General features: G+C 46.1%; 1 protein-coding gene across 3 annotated transcripts in view; it reads left to right on the plus strand.

Annotated features, from left to right (window-relative positions):
• The window catches only part of NEDD4L (NEDD4 like E3 ubiquitin protein ligase), an 81,011-nt gene that overhangs the window by 5,452 nt on the left and 57,807 nt on the right, over positions 1-17,752 (plus strand). Inside the window, exon 1 of one of the 3 annotated variants that reach the window (XM_009099650.4) lies at positions 13,764-13,831. The exons of the other annotated variants lie outside the window; for them this stretch is intronic. The gene's annotated coding sequence lies outside the window, so the exon portion shown is untranslated. Of the gene's footprint in view, positions 1-13,763; positions 13,832-17,752 lie in introns of those variants that run through there. 3 annotated transcript variants of the gene reach the window in all.

Below are 17,752 nucleotides of genomic sequence, written 5' to 3' on the forward strand. Positions count from 1 at the left end.
ATGAGGGTCTGAGGGAGACAAGGAATTGTAGTTTTAGCTATACCCCCACTCAGAGATGGCTCTGTCTCCCTGGCTGTTGTCCTGTCCTCTGAGGGTGGCGTGCCGGTAGTGCAGCCCATGGTTCCGCTGCTGCCTTTGGGAAGGGGGGTAAGCATTCCTTGGGTTTCATGTGAAGGGCTGGCCGTTGGAGGGCGCTGTGTAACGGGAAATGGGAACCGAAGGTTTTCCTCTGCTCCTGCACAGAGGCCATTTTCCTCGGAAGCAAACATGGACTGAGCCCCGCACCTGTTGATGAGCAGCCACCTCACCCCCGGGGCACAGCTTGCACTGGGAGCTATGGTTAACAGATTTCTGGCGGGATTTTTTGTGCTTTGTTTTGAAAATATCACCAGGCATGCTATGAGTGCTGAATGAGCTCATCTGTCAGAAAGGAATCGGTGTTACATCTTAGGATGTTGTGGGAAGAATTCACCCGTGCAGTTTCTAGGCTGGAGTTGTGTCTCCAGCCAGTGAAAGGTTCAGTGTTATATAATACCTTTCCTTTCTGAACCGAACACAGCTCCTGGTGCGAGGTGCGCTGCCTGCACAGGTGCTTTAGGATCCAGAGGCCACATCGGAGGTGGTGCTGTGGGTGCAGCCTGTTGGCAGCTCACTGATTTCTGCTGGATTGGGCTAACTTGACAACCTCTCAGACCCAGAACACTGGATGGGGCCAAGACCTTTGCTTAATTCAACTTTGCAATATAAATTGGGACTTTCTGAGCAAGCTGGAAACTTCCAGACTTTGTATTTGCAGTGAGGGCTGGTTTATCCAGCAGCTTCAGTCCATAGAAAGTTGTAGATGGGATAACAATGTGCAGAAGTAGGTTGATTTAATGACAATTAAATTTTGGTGTTGGTGAACAGTGAAGTCTCATTAACTTCCATAAATTTCTCCATCTTTTGCTTTCACTGCTACTTCCTCTTAAATGTTTCATAGTGTTGAATAGGAGGGTTTTACTGTAGCAGTAGAAGTGCTGCTGGGCAGCTCTGTCCCCTTGCAGAAAGAAGTGCAGTGTAATCTTGTGTATGCTGTTGTTTTGGGTAGGCTGGGTAGGAATGTGGCACAGGTTGGGTGACTCCTACCTTGAGCACTGGGAGGAAGGAATGTGGTTTTGCTGCTGGCGTGTTCAGCTCAGGAGTGGAGCTGCTGCCAGGTCAGTACTAACACCTGACAGGGTTTTAGTACTGACCTGGGTCTGGAACTGTGGCTTTCAGAAGTATTCAACACAGTCATGCCAACTTTTTCCAGCATGGGGTTCTTAAGCTGCCCAGTTTCTAGTGTGGAGTGTTCCCTTCCCCTACTCCCGCTGTCTTTTCCTCTCCCCTGCCAGAAAGAAGAAAACCAAATTCTTAGGAAAGGCATTGTTTTCTGTAGAGAGCTAGTGATTAATTTTAAAATAAGAGATGTGAAATGGCTAAATTGCACAGGCCTGGATGCTAATTGCAGTTAAAATAGTTAAAAATAAGCCAACCTATAAAAAACAACTCAAAGCCCCAACAAAACAAATCCAGAAACTTGATTTCTGAGATGAATTATGGAATGCATTGAGATGTATTATGTCTGCCAGGTCAATATCTTGACTGGGCAACAGTCTTGGTGTGTATATTTGTAATTGTTCATTTTTTTCCTCCCTCCATTCTGACAAACACCTACAGCTTGCAGGATTATTTCTAGGATGTAGGAACCTTTTCTGTAATCAAAATAAACATCTCCAGTTGTGAGAACACTGGCTATTCTGAAGAATCACTCCATGAATGAGTTGTGCTTTGCCATTAAGCCATAGCACCTTATTTTTGTGCCTCACTGCATGGATCAGTGTGGCTGCATTGGTGTCCTGCCAGCTCCAGTCAGGTTTTCCTGTTTCCATGTAGTTTATCTGCTGGAGAAAAGCAGAACAGTTTGGAACAGGGAGCACAACCGTGCCGTCCGTTGTCCTTTGGCAGATCCTAGTGTTGAATAATCCTGGCTTCAGGGTGAAAGTATGTTCCTGTAATTGAAAGCAGTTCCAAGTCTGACTCTCCTTAAGCATCTTTATGTTTTGTAGATGATCACACCGAATTCATGGTGGGATTTTGTAGAGATGGGGGTGATGAGTAGTGTGCAGAACATGTCCTGGGATGGCTCCCTCATGGATGGTCTGTTTGGAAATTGGTGTGGTAGGGAAAGTCTGCTTTTGGCCTCTTCCAGGTGGCACTGGATGTAAGGTGGCACTTGGAAGCAGCATGCTTCCAAGCATGCTGCTGTGGAAGCCATGTGGACAAAAATGAAGTCCCCACAGAAATGTTGGGTTTTGGAGTGGGGAAGAGGTGGCCAAGCTGAGACCATGGGTGATGGAGAAAGCCCATATAACTGGAAATGAGGCTGTACTAGCTGCTCCCATCAGAGGTACTTCAACCTGATTTATTCAAATGAACCAAATGTGGATTTATGGATTTGGTGTACTACAGGGCTGCCTGTTGTGACTGCCTCCTTAGCACTGGGCCCTTGTGGCACAGTTGGGTGTGTGTGGTGTGCTGACGACCTTCAGCTGGTGCTGGTATTTAATATGTGCTGAGGACCTTCAGCTGATGCTTGTTATGTGCTAAGGACCTTCAGCTGGTGCTGGTATTTAATATGTGCCTAGGTCCTTCAGCTGGTGCTGTGCTTGATATGTGCTAAGGACCTTCAGCTGGTGTAGTATTTGATGTGTGCTGAGCACCTTCAGCTGGTGCTTGTTATGTGCTAAGGACCTTCAGCTGATGCTGGTATTTAATATGTGCTGAGCACCTTCAGCTGGTGCTGTGCTTGTTATGTGCTAAGGACCTTCAGCTGGTGCTTGATATGTGCTGAGCACCTTCAGCTGGTGCTTGATATGTGCTAAGGACGTTCAGCTGGTGCTGTGTTTGATATGTGCTGAGCACCTTCAGCTGGTGCTGGTGTCAGTGGTTGATCCCAGGACAGTTTATTTCCACCTGCACCCTGTACTTGAGCAGAGGGAGTTGAGGCTGATAGCTTCTGGAGCGGCTGACACAAATCCATTGGACTTGCACTGCTGAAAGAGGGGTGCTGCTTTCTCTTGTACGCCCTGGGACCACCCGTGGACAGTGTCCCGTGTCTTTGCAGGACTGGTGAACTGCAGTAACTTCTGGAGTTGCAGTAACTTCTGGAAAGGCGGTGGAAGTCAGAGGTTTGTGACATGAGCTGCTGGGGGGGTGGTGGAGGGTGTGTGTGAAGGGAGGGTAGGGCACCTGTTCTCTGGTGGCTGTGAGCTGTGACATTGGCTGTGGGTCTCATGAATTCGGCTAGGATCCTGCCCCTGATGAAGTCTCTGACAAGTTTGTCTAAAAGCAGAATGTTAAATAGATTAATTTCTTAACAAAGAAGTGGAATTTTTAACTTTTCTTTAAAGATTTCTTGAGTTGACCATTCCTGCTGTTTGTGGTGAAGGGAGTGGTAAGAGGGAGAAATGGTGACTGGACAAAACTGTGAGTAGAGGCTTTGTGCTTGTGCTGATTCAGCCTTATTAACAAAGCAACAGCTTTGCTGTGCAGTGGTGAGCAATGGAAGTGCTTCTTTAACCTCTGCTCTTGGTACAGCAATGTTTGAGGTATAAAATATTGGCTATTGTTTGTAACAGTTGAGCTGAAAGAACTTGAAAATGTTCTGTATTGGACAGGCCTTGCTTTAGCGAACTGAGAGCGTACAGCAGTGGTGTAGATGCAGCTCCATTTTATGGCTGAGGGAATGGTGTCACTGTTTAGAGTTCAGGGTTGCAGGATCACCTCCCTACCTCACTTCATATCTCCATATGTGCCTTCCCCCCCACCCCTTTGTTAAAAGGCAGTCTTAGCGCTAAAGTTTACACCCCTCCCACTGAGTGGGTGGACACTGGAGATGGAGAACTGCCCGATCCTAGGAGTGGTGAGTTGGGCAGCTTAGGTGCTGTGTGCCACAGTGAGGATTCCTTGCACAGCCTGTGCATGTTTCATTAGGGTAAGTGCTGGAGGCACACGTTTGGGTGGGTGCCAGAAGGACCTCTGCATTTATCCTTGCTGGCTGTTTGGTTTGTTTCAGTCCCATCTGGTCAAGTTTGGTCATTTACTATTTTATTCCTTATTTCCAGTGCCCATAGAAAAACACTGCATCCAGGTGAATTCCTATGCATGCCTGGCCTGGACTGTGTGTGAATAACACCACTCCTGCTACCGTAGCCCCAGGAGGCATTTTTCCTTTCTGGTCCCTGTGGGAGGTAGCCTTACAGTGTGGTTTTCCCTGGCAGGCTAGGCTATCCCCAACAATGCGGTGACACACCTGGATCCTGACAGTGTCCGTGCTGATGACTCGCCGTCCCTGCTGTTGGAGCAGGGGCGCGTTGGGAGCGCATCGAGTGGGATGATGCTTCCTGCCTTCTCTGTCGGCAGCGCCTCCTGGCCGCTACAGCCCAGCAGGAGGGCTGGCTTCTCCTTGTCCTTGCCTCGGATGGCTCCGGTGCCGTTTCTCGCCCACAGTTCTGCGGCTGATCCTCTCTTACCAGTCATGCTTGCAGGAGACGAGAGCATTCTCGTTAAAAACTGGCTATTCCCATGGCACGGGTAGCTTGAGAGTGCCAGAGGCGTGTTTTCCTTCCTCAGAAGCCACTCTCTGGTTGTGGCCGCGACATCAGGATTCCAGCAGTGCCGCTGGGTGCTCCCTGGAGGTGCAGCTACCTGAGAGCTGGGCAGGAACAGGGACAGGCTTTCCCTGGCCACTAGGGAGGCTGGCTGAAGGTCTGGAAACCAGAGCTGGATGTGGGCCTTTAGGAGAGATAAAAGGCAGTGAACCTGAATGGATTGTTCTCTTTTTAAGGTAGCACTATAGATATTTTTTTCCAAATTTTCTTTTTTGTACAAAGGGGATTATCTCGATGCTTCTGTTACCTCTCTTATCCAGGAGCTGCCTTCTCATTCTGTGTTCTAATTAGCATGATAAAGAATATGTTGCATTTTCCTCCCCTGTGTTGAGGCAGAGATTTTACTTATCCTTGTTTTAGGGCCAGCTGCATTGAAAGGGTGGTGGCTGTGGCACTCTGGAACCCCAGAATGGGACAGGTAGTTGCAGCAGAGGCCAGCAGGTCCCCCCTGTCCTGCAGGTGCTGTGCTGGGCAGGTCTGACCAGGCTGGGAGCAAGGTCAGAGTTGTTTTTTCCAGGGATATCCTGCAGCTGTACTAGAGGTTGTGCCAAATCAAGTTGCAGTCAGGCTTTGGTTTTGTCTTAACTAGTTTCTGTTGTAGTTTGAAAGTCAAACATTGTAAACCAGACTATGCTAAATGGTTACAGGCTGGGTGTGGATTACCTGCCAGGTCATTTGTCACCGTGTTCCTGCATGCTCCTAATGCAAGATCCTGTCAAGAGCCCCTTTGGAAGCTGTTGAAACCATGGGCCCTTCACAACTGTTAGTGACTGGCCTCAAAGTCTGCAGAGTTAAGATGCTGGAGTTTGTAGCTAATGTGTTTTCAAGTCCTGTGGTCACTTTCTCATATCATGTGCCTACTCGTGTCACTTTTTTTTACTTAGAATGTTGTCCAAAATTTGGCTTGGAACTAGTGCATATTTTAAAACATTTAAGTCACAGCTTTAGTTACTGTTTCGATTGACATAGTTATTAAAGAAATACCTGTTAACACTGCTTGAATTGATTTAGCAAAACCCTGAGTGGTTTCTTCACACGGCTGACATAATGAGAATTTACCTTTAATCCCTTGTGCTGCTGTCATTTTATTTAGGGTATGGTCAGTTCAGTTTTGAGCTACTTGTACCTGCATTTGTGTTTCTTAATTTCACTCCAGTGAGAGATGATCATCTGTAATTTGGTGCAGGTACCTGTACCCTGGGCCAGTGCACGCCCCAAACTCCCAGCAGCTTCAAGTGTCTGTGCCCTGCAGGGGGGGGAAGTTGTTGTTACAAATTCCCAAAATTTGGACAGGAAGTAGATCCCGTGGGAGAGAGAGGTCAGAGGTGAGGGCCAAAATGGCTGCTGCAGCCATTGAGGGAAATCACTAAGCACTGGCCACTTCTGGTCACCTCTACATGTTGGACACCAGAGCTGTAGCATTTGGGAAGTGAATTTGGGGTTCCCAGCCTGGTGTCACTGCAGGCTGGAGCACATGTGCCAATAGATAGCCTTTGATAAGGCTGGAATGTGCTACAGGAGCTCTGTGTGTCAGTGCTAACTGTTGCTGTGGAAACAGACTGGTTTTGGTTGTTTAGCACTTGCATCCGGTGATGTTCATTGGGAAGGTGAGGCAGTGCTGTGGCTGATCCCCCGGCCTGGATCGCACACCAGGGCTGGTGGACGCCAGTGTTGTCACACAAGTGTTACTGGATGTGTGTCCTGAGGTAGCTGCCATCAGGAGGTCAAACAGGCTCTACCTGTGTCCTGGGGCTGGCGTGGCTCCCCAAGGCATCTCCTGCTGGCTTGTCTCTGGGGTGTTGGGTGCTCAGGCTGCCATGGGGATAGGCTGACCCCAAGGGCTGGGGCACTGTCCCTGTCCTGGAGGCCAGAGGTGGCAGAACTCTCTGCCTCCCACAGCTGGCTTTTGGTCCGGACAGGTTGTATGGGTAAGACAGCTGGTCAGGAGGAACACATGTTGTGTGTGTTTGTGCACCCTGTGAGTGTTCTATGTCTGAAAATTAAGGATCTCTGTGTGATAAAAGCTGTTTACTGCTCTTATTGGGGCTTCCTGAATTCTTCTTGCTTTGGCATTCACCTGGGTCTTAGGTTTCCTGTGGTTATAGTTGGTGTCCTCTCACTTGTGTCCCTGGGGCTCAGTGTTAAATAGAAGAGCGAGGAGAGGCTGAAGAGCTAGCGTGGAGGTCTTTGCTGTGAGTGGCTTGTGCCCAGCAATGGGGGCAGTTCTTGACCTTTGGATTTCATCTCTGACCTCTGGTTGCAGTTTGTACTCTCAGAGGTGGTACTCCCTGCAGTTTTCAGGAGAGGTTTAAGCCCTTCTCCACTGTCAAACTGGCCATTAATGTTGTGCTGGTCCTTGGAGTGATGCCACTCAGACTGGAACATCCTTGCTGTTTCAGTGACTCCAAGGAGATTTTTCTTAGTGTCAGTGGAGCCCCAGCCTATCTCCATTGGGAGCCTGTTAAAGGAAGCAGTTCTGTGTCATTGCAGTTTGGGCTCTGCAGCTCCTAGCTGGTTTTCTCCCTTTGCTTTGTACAGCATGGTCACCATTTAGCAGCAGAATTGGACTTTGTGTAGATCATCTTGTTATTTCTGGAAGGAGATGTGACTTCATTTAAACCTGCCTGGAGAAAACTGAATTTGTTCTTCAGACTTGTGTTAATTTGTGTGACCCCCCCCCCCCACACCAAGAGCTTTTCGCTGCTGTACTTCAGTTACTGTAATATGCGTTTGTGTTCATGGAAGAAAAATCCTGTTCTTTATTCCAAGGTTGTTGACTGAGCTCTCTGAAAGTCCTTGTAGTGTCAGGAGCAACCAGCCCTGTGTGTACCTCATCATCTCTGCAGGCAGCAATGTGATACAGGGTCAGGAATAAGCAGGTAGAAGCAATAGTTTCTTTACGCAGCTGGTTGCTGTGGAAGCTGAGCCACTGCCTGTAACTTGCCTGAGGAATTCAGCACTGCTGTGCCCTCTGCTCCCTTCCTGTTCTGCCTCTTGGAGGAACATGCATCTGTGCTTCCCTGGGACAAGGTCCTGCTCTGGGATGCTGAATGACTGACCCTATTGCAGCACTTCTGCAAAACATGGGTTCTGAATGTGCCTTTTGTTTGGGGCATCGAGCCCCAGTTTGCATCCAGAATGCCTGGCAGGACACAAAGTGCAGCCTTTGTTTTAGATAATGAGTGGTGAATATTTTAATGAATGTTTCTTAGTCTAGTCAGTGTCAAGTACCATTTTGGGAACAAGTGACTGAGCTAACCTCTGAGCTTAGTTCAGCAACAATCCATTTATTGATAGAATTTCACAAACTTTGAAGGATTTTCCCATAAACAATTAATACAACCAAAAAACAAAACAAATGGCCACTCCAAATCCAAAAACCAATGCAAGCAACACTCCAACCCTCCCTGAAACCCTTCCAAACCATCCACCATCAATATATATGCAGAAATTAGGGTTACAAACTGAAAAAGCACTCAGTATCACTAGCACTGTATTTGTTTTTCTTTAGAGTCTGTTCTTTTACAGTGTGTGAAAGACAAGCACATCCCATTAAAAAAAGGAAATGCATTAAAGTTAAGATGGTACTTACTTTTCCTCTTCAAAAGCTCCTTCGATGCATGTATACATAGGAGAGAGCTTCTGCAGCTCAATTACTCAGTCTCCTGCATTGCCATATTCTTGTTCATATGTTTTTTTCACTCCAATTATTTTTCACATGAACTCAAATTCTGTTCTCATCTTTGGCTGTTCATAACGTATCTCTGTATGTCAGTGGATGCACTGGAGAAGAAGTGAAGAAGATTTGTCTTTCCAGCCAGGAGGGGCTGGGCTTGCTCCCGCTCAGTTGCCAAAATCTAGTCAGCCTTAAGCCTGGATTAGTAACTGTACAGTTTTCTCCTTTGTGAAACACCAGTTCTCAGATGGAAGAGCCTGCTAGCCCTAGGCTATCCATTTATATGACAAATAAATACTCATAATGAACAAAAAGAGTCAAAGCTTTGTCAAGGGCTGCTGTAATAAAAAGGGAGCAGGAAAGGAAGGGGGAGAAGGAGGTAGAACACAGTGTGCAAGTAGGTTGGAAGCACCAGGACTACAACCAGGATCCAAACGCCTGACATGAGATGTTTCTGGTGGGAGCAGATCCCTTCCCTATTGATTTGGCCTTTTCACTGGTTTAAGTGGCTGTTTTTTCTCCCCTGATCTGGGCAGAGGTGTAATGGAGTGATTCTTCCCCCAAATGTGAAATTCCTGGTGAGCAAAGCCTTAATGGACAAGAGGTACTGCTAGAGGCTATGACTTGTTATTCTTTTAAAAAAAGAAACTTGATCAAGATGAAGAAGAAAAGCCAAAGGAGTGAACTGCTAGAGTGACTGACTATACCACTTACTGAAATGTTAATGTGTTTGGAAGAATTTTTTCACCAGGGGAGACTGGAAACTCATACGGTAACATTAATTATTAACTGCCACCAAGAGCTGGAAGATCTAATTTAATTTCTGGTTGGATAATAGGATGATTCATGCAACGAAACAAACTGTGTCAGAAAATTGTGTCTGAAAACTGACATTCCCAACTTCTGCTCTGAGCTAAAGCTACTGCAGGTAAGTTATTACAACAGCTAAAAAGTGAAAAGTACAGGCTGAATTTCCTGCAGATGCCAGGCTGTGATCCGTAGGAATTAGCAGTTACTGCAGTCTGGGCAAACCCCCCTCCTTCAGCTTCTCTGCTTCTGCCCCCAGCACTCGTTTCCAGTTGAGGCGCAAGTAAATCCATTTTTCCAGCCTCTGTGGGGCAGTAACAAGAGCACTGCCTCACATCAGACACTCCATGAGCTGTTAGGAAAGGTGACTTGTGGGCTCTGGTGTCCCAAAGTAGTTGCAATGTAGCCAGCTCTTTCCTCTGGCAAACACTTCTCCCAGCCTGACATGTCCCTGCTGGCTGAGTGTCCGTCACCCAGGGTACCTGAGCCTCTTTCTGAGACTGAAAAGTTCAGAGGTATTTCAGGTTTTAAGAATGACACTGGCATTTTCATGTCAGTTGGCATAGTTTTCCTTCTCTCAAAGTTTTTCCAGCAAAGCCTGTTTAAGGAGCTTCCTATCCCATTTTTCTCCAGGTGAAACAGCCAGTGATGCAGCTCTGGGCTGTGGGTGTGTGCTGTGGAATCGATCCCTGGAGTTATCTGGGTTAGAAATGAGCCTCCAATCACAGTTTATTGTTGGATTATGGTTTTATTGAATGTGTGTTTTGTCATTAAACAGTGCAGCTACTGATGGTTTATGGTCTGGAATCATTAAATATCTAACAAGAATATAGATTGTGGTTACATAAACATGTTTGTGTGATCTGTTGGCAACTAGCTGGGCTAGTGGAGTGAATGCAGCTCCACTTCCCCTGTTTGTTACAGGAGCTTTGCGTGCTCTGCTACGCATTCCACTAGTCCAGGTTGCTCCAAGCCCCGCCCGGCCTGGCCCTGAGTTGGTAATGTCATTAACCAGAGTAACATCCCGCGGGGAGTGGGTGTGTCTGCTGAGCACTGATGGACGCTTTTGGATACACTGGTGGATTTTTGTGGGAACTGATTGTCTAAAATTATCTGGACTTGTGTGCCATTTTACACACCAAAAAAAGGAGATTATTGTATTAAGTGTAAGGCATAATTTTTCACTTTTAAAAAGTTTGAATGTTAAAGGCCTATGCATTTAATGAGATCAAAAAACACCAGTTCAAGATGTTTATTTTTTTTTTTAATAATTAAAGTATAAATGTATCAGAGGTTCATTTAGTGAAACGTAAAAATCTTTGTGTTGTTGGAGAGCAGCTGCTTTGAAAGGACCTGACTCCTGTCAGGTCCTTCTGTGAGTCATTGCTGCAGGCTGCTAATTGGGAATTCAGTCCCTTTCTTGTTACTGGATGGGGGACATGGCTTTTTAGTGATTCTCTTTTGCCTAGTAAGTTTTGAAGTACTGCTGGAAAGTAATGGATCCGTGTGGGCCCTGACCTGAGGGTAATGAGGGTTTGAAATTAAACCACCCGGCCTTTTTCTTTTGCCAGTGTCAGGGCCAGTGTCCTGACCCTGGCAAAATCCTACACAGAGAATCACCGTTCCTTTGTTTTATGGTAGTTTGTGCATGTCAGAAAGTGGGCTACTTGTTTAAATAAAACCTTGACATTTTAATCAGTGTGGATTTTGTATCCCCGGAGGGAAGGAAAAGAAGTTCTGTCAGATTTTCTTTAGGAATTTTCTGTTGAAATTCACAGTAAATGTTCAATTTGGAGGCCGATGGTCTTGCTGCTGGTCTGTCATGCAATATCAAGATTGGGTGTGGTTTTTGGGGTGGTTTCATTGTATTTTTTTTTCGTTGTTAAAGCTAAGTCTATATAGGAGAGTCACTGTCAGGTCACAGATTGCTGCAAATGCACCAGTTATTCCAGTCAAAGCTTTGTTCAGGTTTTTAATAGCAACATGTACCAAGTGCTTTTCTTTGTCTCTGCTCTCACCAAAGATTAAACACTCTTCTTGTCTTGCCTAGAGAAAAGCAGATCAAGGTTTCCTTTGGAAAGAGAAATTCCTAGACTGTAAATGCATGGTGTGTACAGATGATTGAGCAAGTATACCCTCCTGCCCTTAGGATGTTAGTAGGCATTGTGGTATCGGGTTGAAGGTTGGGCTTGGTGAACTTGGAGGTCTCACCCCGCTGTAATGATTCTGTGATTGCTGCTTGAGACTCTGGATGAGTATCAATGAGGTTGTGCAGGAAACAATGTTTTGCTTACATGAATTCTTTCAATGATATAAACAGGTCTGAAAGGTAAATAAAGAGAAAGTTTTGTGTGGTACAGCAGGTGCATAAAATGGAAGTTCTTTTGCATCCTCTTAGGTATTTCCAAAGCTCACAGGTGGGCTGGTTCAACACGCTTGCTAAAATTGCTGGAGTATATCTAACTGCATGGAGTTCAGTGGGTTTCTATAAAAATAGATCACAATTCACTTGGAACGCTTAGTTTTCAAAACATGTAGTAAAAATACCTTGTAAGCAGATTTTCAGGAGGGCAGCACTGTGGTTTGAGCCTGATTGTTAGTGGTGTGCTTTCAGCATTGGGCTGCGTGTCTGGACTCCTGGTCCCATGCTCTGTCACTGATGTGAGGGTACCTTTGACCTCTATGCACCACTCCTGGTGTCTGTGTTCTAACTTGCTCATTCCAGTTTTGTGTGCTCTTTTCTTCTGGTTTGTCCCCTTGGAAGAGCAGCATCATTATAGTGTCCCTCTAAGACCAACTGGTGCCTTGATGAAATTCTGCCCAGTGTTTTTTTCTACTGAATATGTCATTCCAGCTAAAGAAAACATAAATATAGTCCCTTTTCTTTAGAGGTCTGAAATAGGACCTAAATCACTATTGTAAAACATTTACTATTTTTCTGTTGTATGAGCTTTCGAAACCATAGTTCTCCAAACTCTGCAGTTCTTTTAATGCTTACTGGTGTTTGCTTCATCTTATGATTCCTTCTGTGTGAGAATCATTGCTTGGCCAGGAGTGCTCTGGAGGACAAGGTATGCTCTATGAACTGACCATTGCATTTCAGCCAGGAGGGTCTTTATGATCCAAACTGCATAGCCTTCTTTTCTCCAAAAGCTTTTAGGTTTAGTTGCTCTAATTTTGCAATCTGAGGAGAAAATAATGGGATTTTTGCAAATACATTGCATCCTGCAGTGAGGCTTGGAACTCTGTGGGTAAGAAAAGGCACAGTTTGATTTACTCTTGGATTTGGTGAGGAGTGTGATGAACATATGCAAGAACAAAGTTCTGAACTGGGTTCCTAGGCTGCTTGTGGTGAAGCTGAAAGGAGATTTTAAAGCCCCTGCTTGAGCCAGATGAGTTGTAACCAAGTGACCTTTTAAGTTTGTTTTCTGTGCTGAACTTGCAGAGGAGAGTGGAGATTTGGGTCATAGCCCTGGTGCATGGTTTTATTTGCATTGCACAACTGAGATTTTATCAAACACTGTTGGCAAAATTGCCACTGACAATTTCAAGATTAGTAAGATATTGCAGGAATTAGAGGGGAGCTTTCCACATTCTGTTGCTATGGCCTTTACAAAGTCACTGTGATCAGAGATTGAGCTGTTTCCTTGGGGTGCTCTCAGCTGCCTTTCCTGGGGGTGATGGTGACAGCCCACCAGACAGGGCACCCCACTTGGATTCTCCCTCTTGGGCTGCCCAGCATTGTTTGATGTTAGGGAGGTGCCAGTCAGAACAGGATAAGCTAATTTGGGAATACTCTCTTCAGGAGGGTGATGTGGAATAGCTTCCTAAAGCACTTTTTTTTTCCCCTCAGCTATAAGTGGATTGGTTCAATCCACCAAATCAAAGTAAGAATCAGCTCAACTCTTCTGCCACCGAACTTGGTTTCAGTTGCTGGGAGGTTTAGGAGAAGCCTAACATGGTTACTAGGCTTGCTGTGGCCAGCACTGGCCCTTAAGTAGGTGACACATAGTGGATTTGGCTTTGGAACTGCAGATCCTAATTGATTTGTCCCCCGCAGATGGGGAGAATTAAGAGCAGGGCGTGTTTGGGTGATTGTGGGTGTGTAGCACACAGGGCTCTGTGTGTGAGTTTTCATTCAGGAAACCAGAAGTGCCACAGTTAAAACATTGAATTAAAGGTTTGTTGTCTTTTCCATTTGGATTTGTTTTGCCATCAAAACACTGACCTAAAGATCTGTTATCTTTCAGTATGTTATGTTTTGCAAACTTTGAGATATAATGAAACTAGAGATGAGGTGCTCAGTGGATGAAACTGGATTCACAGAGTCTCTATGTGCAGGTAACATTCCAGTGGGATCTGGTTTCTCTCCTCGTAGTTAGTGGAAATTTACCTCTCTGGCGCCTATCATGGGTTGGAATCAAAAATGTCTCTACAGAGAGAGAAGGGAAAAAAGTAGCCAAACTGAACCTGACCGACACTCCCCCACCGTGACTCAGGTGAAGCTCTCTCCAGGTGAAACCCAAGCTCGCTGGCCTTTCCCCTCGTTGCCTTGGCGATGATCCTTTATTGCCGCAATTGCTGAACTTCCGTGTGTGCGGGCGGAGGCGGCGGCGAGCAGCGGTGCCTGGCGGAGCTCTTGGCGCGGGGGTCGGCGGTAAGTGCAGCTCCCGGTGCCGGGCGGAGGCTGTGCGGTGACTGCGGGGGGACAGCCTGGCGTCCCTCACGGGCTGGCCGGCTCAGAACAGAGGGGCATAAACCTGCCCGCCTCGGGGTGTTTGACTCAGAGACGCTTTTATATACCTTTGGAAAAACACGTTAAATGTTTAATCTTCCTGGTCTGCGTGACAGCTGTTCAAATATTGGTTTGCATTGATCCAGCCGTTGTGCCTTTCACACTTGTCTGTTCATTTAAACGAGTCAACCTTCTAATTTTATACCCCCATCGATTGTTATTTTCAGGCTGTTCTCTTAATGCGTATGATACATGTGTCATGGGATTGTTTGTCCTGTTGGAAGTTGACATCTGCAGCTTCCCTTCTTACACCAGGCTGGATTGCTGTGGCTTTCTTTTCTGTGCATTCAGAACATACAGATGTGTATTGCAAAGCTTGTTCAGGTTGGTTTTACAGCACTTCTATGTCGGTGAAGCTGGTGCTGGCTGAGCTGCGTCTCCTGGATCACCCTTTGAAAGGGCAGCATTTCACCCTGTCTGTGGGGGAGAAAGCAGCTCCGGACACTGTGTTTGGCCTTCATTCTTTCTCTCTGCTGTCACAGCTCTTCTCTAAACTCCCCAGCTCCAGGGTGTTTTACTAATCCAAGGGGAGAACTTAATAAGTTTTTTTATCTGAGTACTTTAACGGGTCTAAGAAATTACTTTGCTTTCCAGAGCAACTGGAGATAGTGAATGTGGTGTTGTGTTTAACAAAGAACTAACAAAATGTGAATAATACAGATAGATATACATACAAAAGTCTGCTAAATCTGGAAATACATCTGTTTTCCTTCATCTTTTCTGAGGTGAATTGAGGTTTGTTCACTGTTGATGAAGTCTGGGTTTTGATCTATAATAGGCTTCCAGTTCCACAGCTTGGTTCCACCTAAATAAGCTGAGTCCTCTGAAATGGCACTGTGAACTGCAGCAAAGAGAACACAAACTGTGTAGAGGTTATCCTTCAGCAGAGAGGAGAACTCTGTAACCTTTGACATGTTTTGGGAAGGCAGGAATATGTAAACTTCATGTTAATGATTGGACAAATCAGAAGTCAGTGTGGACGTGCGGCGCAGTGGAGCTCAGCACTAATAGGTAACCAGGCCCTTCAGGGCAGGCTGCTGCAGCAGCTGGGGAGGCCATGTTTGGGGACAGGACAGGAGCGTGGGCAGGGACAGCTGCTGGAATGTCCACAGGGAGCTGCCAAAATGCTCCAGCTCCACCTCCATCCCCACCTGCACACACAGCCAGTGGATTGAGTCACAGTGCTCAGGACAGCACTGCTTGGAATCCCTGCTTGTGTTGTGCACTGTAGGTGCCAAACCTGAGCCAGGCAGGAATGGAACTGCAGCATCAGCTCTGGGGCTGCTCTGAGCACAGCCTGGCCTGGGGAAGCAGGAGCCACCCAGGGTAGGGACAGGCAGCACCTGGAGCCCCTTCCAGGCTCAGTATGCTCCAGGCAAGGTTGAAATAGGATAGGAAGATGTCTCTGTGGAGTGAGCTGAACTTCTCTTTCAAACTGTGCTTCAAAAAGCAGTTTAGGGATATGTGCTTTAGAAAACACAGGGAATTCAGTGGAACACAAAAATTGCAGTCAGGTGTTTCGCTTCCTGCACAGGCGAATATAGTTTAGTCTCATCACCAGACAAGTATTTCTTTCTGCTATGTAGTTTCAACTCTGGGCAGAACCAAAGATTCTCCCTTGGCAAATGGCAACTCAAGTGCAAGTGGCTTCTGAAGGCTTGTCTCCCCTTAACTGTTTGCAGGTTTCTGTTTCGTGCACCCTGATCTCTGTGATGTTGCAAGGAGGAGAATTTGGCTGCTCATGGAAGGATGGGGTGGGATGAAAAGCGGATGAGGGTGGGTGCTGGCCTCTTGGGTGCAGGAGAAGGCAGGGAGTATCCCAGGATTCTGCCCTGTAGTGTGCAGTTGCCTCCACTGCTTGCTGACACAAAGGGTGTCCGAATGGTCTTGCCAGAAGATGGGAGTTTGTGTTGGGAAATGGCTCTTTAGGAATTTGTTAGGTGATTGATCACTGATGGAAGTCTTTCAGTCAGGGTACTTAACTGCCAGTAAATTGTGCTCTGCAGGTTTTGTGTGCATCGGGCAGTGGTCTGGACTGAGTCTGTGTGTGTGCAGCAGTGTCACTTCATGTGGGACCTGAAGCTGTTCAGCTGAGAGAGCTCACTGTTGCACCATTGCTTCTGGCATCTCTTTCCTTTTTAAGATATGGCCGGGCTAATTAAGCAAGTGCTTTTTTAGAGTGCAGCAGGGTGTCTGTGGTCGGTCAGCCACGGGTGCTGGAGGAAGCCCTCATTTCCCTCCGTCTGGCTCCTCCCCAGGGAGCCTTGCTCCTGCCGTGTGTGTACCTGCTTCCCTGACTGGAGTCCCTCAGAGCTGTGCTGTGTCTCTAATCAGCCTTGTTACCCTGCTTTGCTGGCTCTTGTTTGTTTACTTGAAAATTAGGACTCCAGCTGTATGCTTGTTATCCTTCAGTCTCATTGTCTGCATGTCAGATCCCCACTTTTTAATCCTCCCAATCTGGTTGGGCTGGGGATCCCTTTATTCTTTGGGGTTTGGATCCTGGGTCTTCTCACACAGAATTTTTCTATGGTTAGTGATCTCTGTCATTGTGCCCTGGGTTTATGACAAAAACCAACCAAAATCCTAATTTTCTTGTAGAGTCTTTTCAGAGAGGGCTGGGAAGAAACTTGCATCAGGTAATTGGTACTCTGGGAGTCTCAGACTGTGCCCAGTCAAGCAATCCTTTATCTGATTTTTTGGTGGACAATGAGGTGAGATCACCTCGCTGTTGCTGTAATAATTTAACTCCTTTTTTTACCTAGACACAGCACACTTGGAAATAAAGGACAAAATGGTGATACAAGGAGTCAGCAAAAGTTAATACATATGGTGTATATGGTAGACCTCATCACTAGCTGAGGAGGTGGTTTAATTTCTTTTTTAAGCATTACATCCATATGTATACATATTTCATGTGTATGAAAATTGGAGCAAACATTTGCAAAAGCACTTGTTCTGCTTGTTAAATTGGAATATTGAGGAGAGGCTGATAGCCTTCTGGCAGGAGGGAACAGGGTCATAACTTCTGGGATCCTTAAAGTGGATGTGACCCTTCAGGTATGTTTTTGAGCATCTGTTTAGATCATTTGGAGCATCATCTTTTGTATCTTGCAAAACTCAATTAGGGATCCTCCAGCTGTGGGACCTCCTCTTGCAATTTTTTCTCTTTCAAAGATGGTGGGGGATTGTTTGTTTGTGTTTTTCTTTGATTTCTTTTGAATCAGTTAACATGCAGAGGTGCCCTCTGGAGGAGGAAGATGCCACTCTAGCAAAGTTGATGTTGGACTTTGCTAGAGGGAATCTGAGTAGCACTCAGATAGAAACAACTGTTGTTAATATAGAAACAACTATTGCAACTTCCCCTGTAGTTCTCCTTCAGTGAGGTCTGAACAGACCAGTTTTGGCTTGTTTTTTTCCTATGCTCTCTTCTCTTATTGAAGGAATTATCTTGATCACAATTTGCAAGTTCATTGCCTTTTGTATATTAAAACTACTCTAGAAAACCAGGCACATGGTACATAGGAAATACCCACTAATGTGAGTCCATTGGATTGTTCTTTTTCACATGCTTTTTGTCACCTCTCAGGTAAGCTTTGGGCTCTTTTGGGGCTTAAAATCCTGTTCCCTAATTAGAAAGTACCTTGTGGTGTTAAGTGCTGCTGGAGAGAATACCAAACGCTGGGTTTACAGGAAGAATTTGTGTCTCAAGTGTTGTTTTGCCGCAGCCCAGCTCCTTGGGCAGGACATGTGCCAGGGTGGAACTTGCCCTGCAGACAGGTTCAA

The sequence above is a fragment of the Serinus canaria genome, chromosome Z, assembly GCF_022539315.1.
Source record: "Serinus canaria isolate serCan28SL12 chromosome Z, serCan2020, whole genome shotgun sequence".
Lineage (NCBI taxonomy): Eukaryota > Metazoa > Chordata > Aves > Passeriformes > Fringillidae > Serinus > Serinus canaria.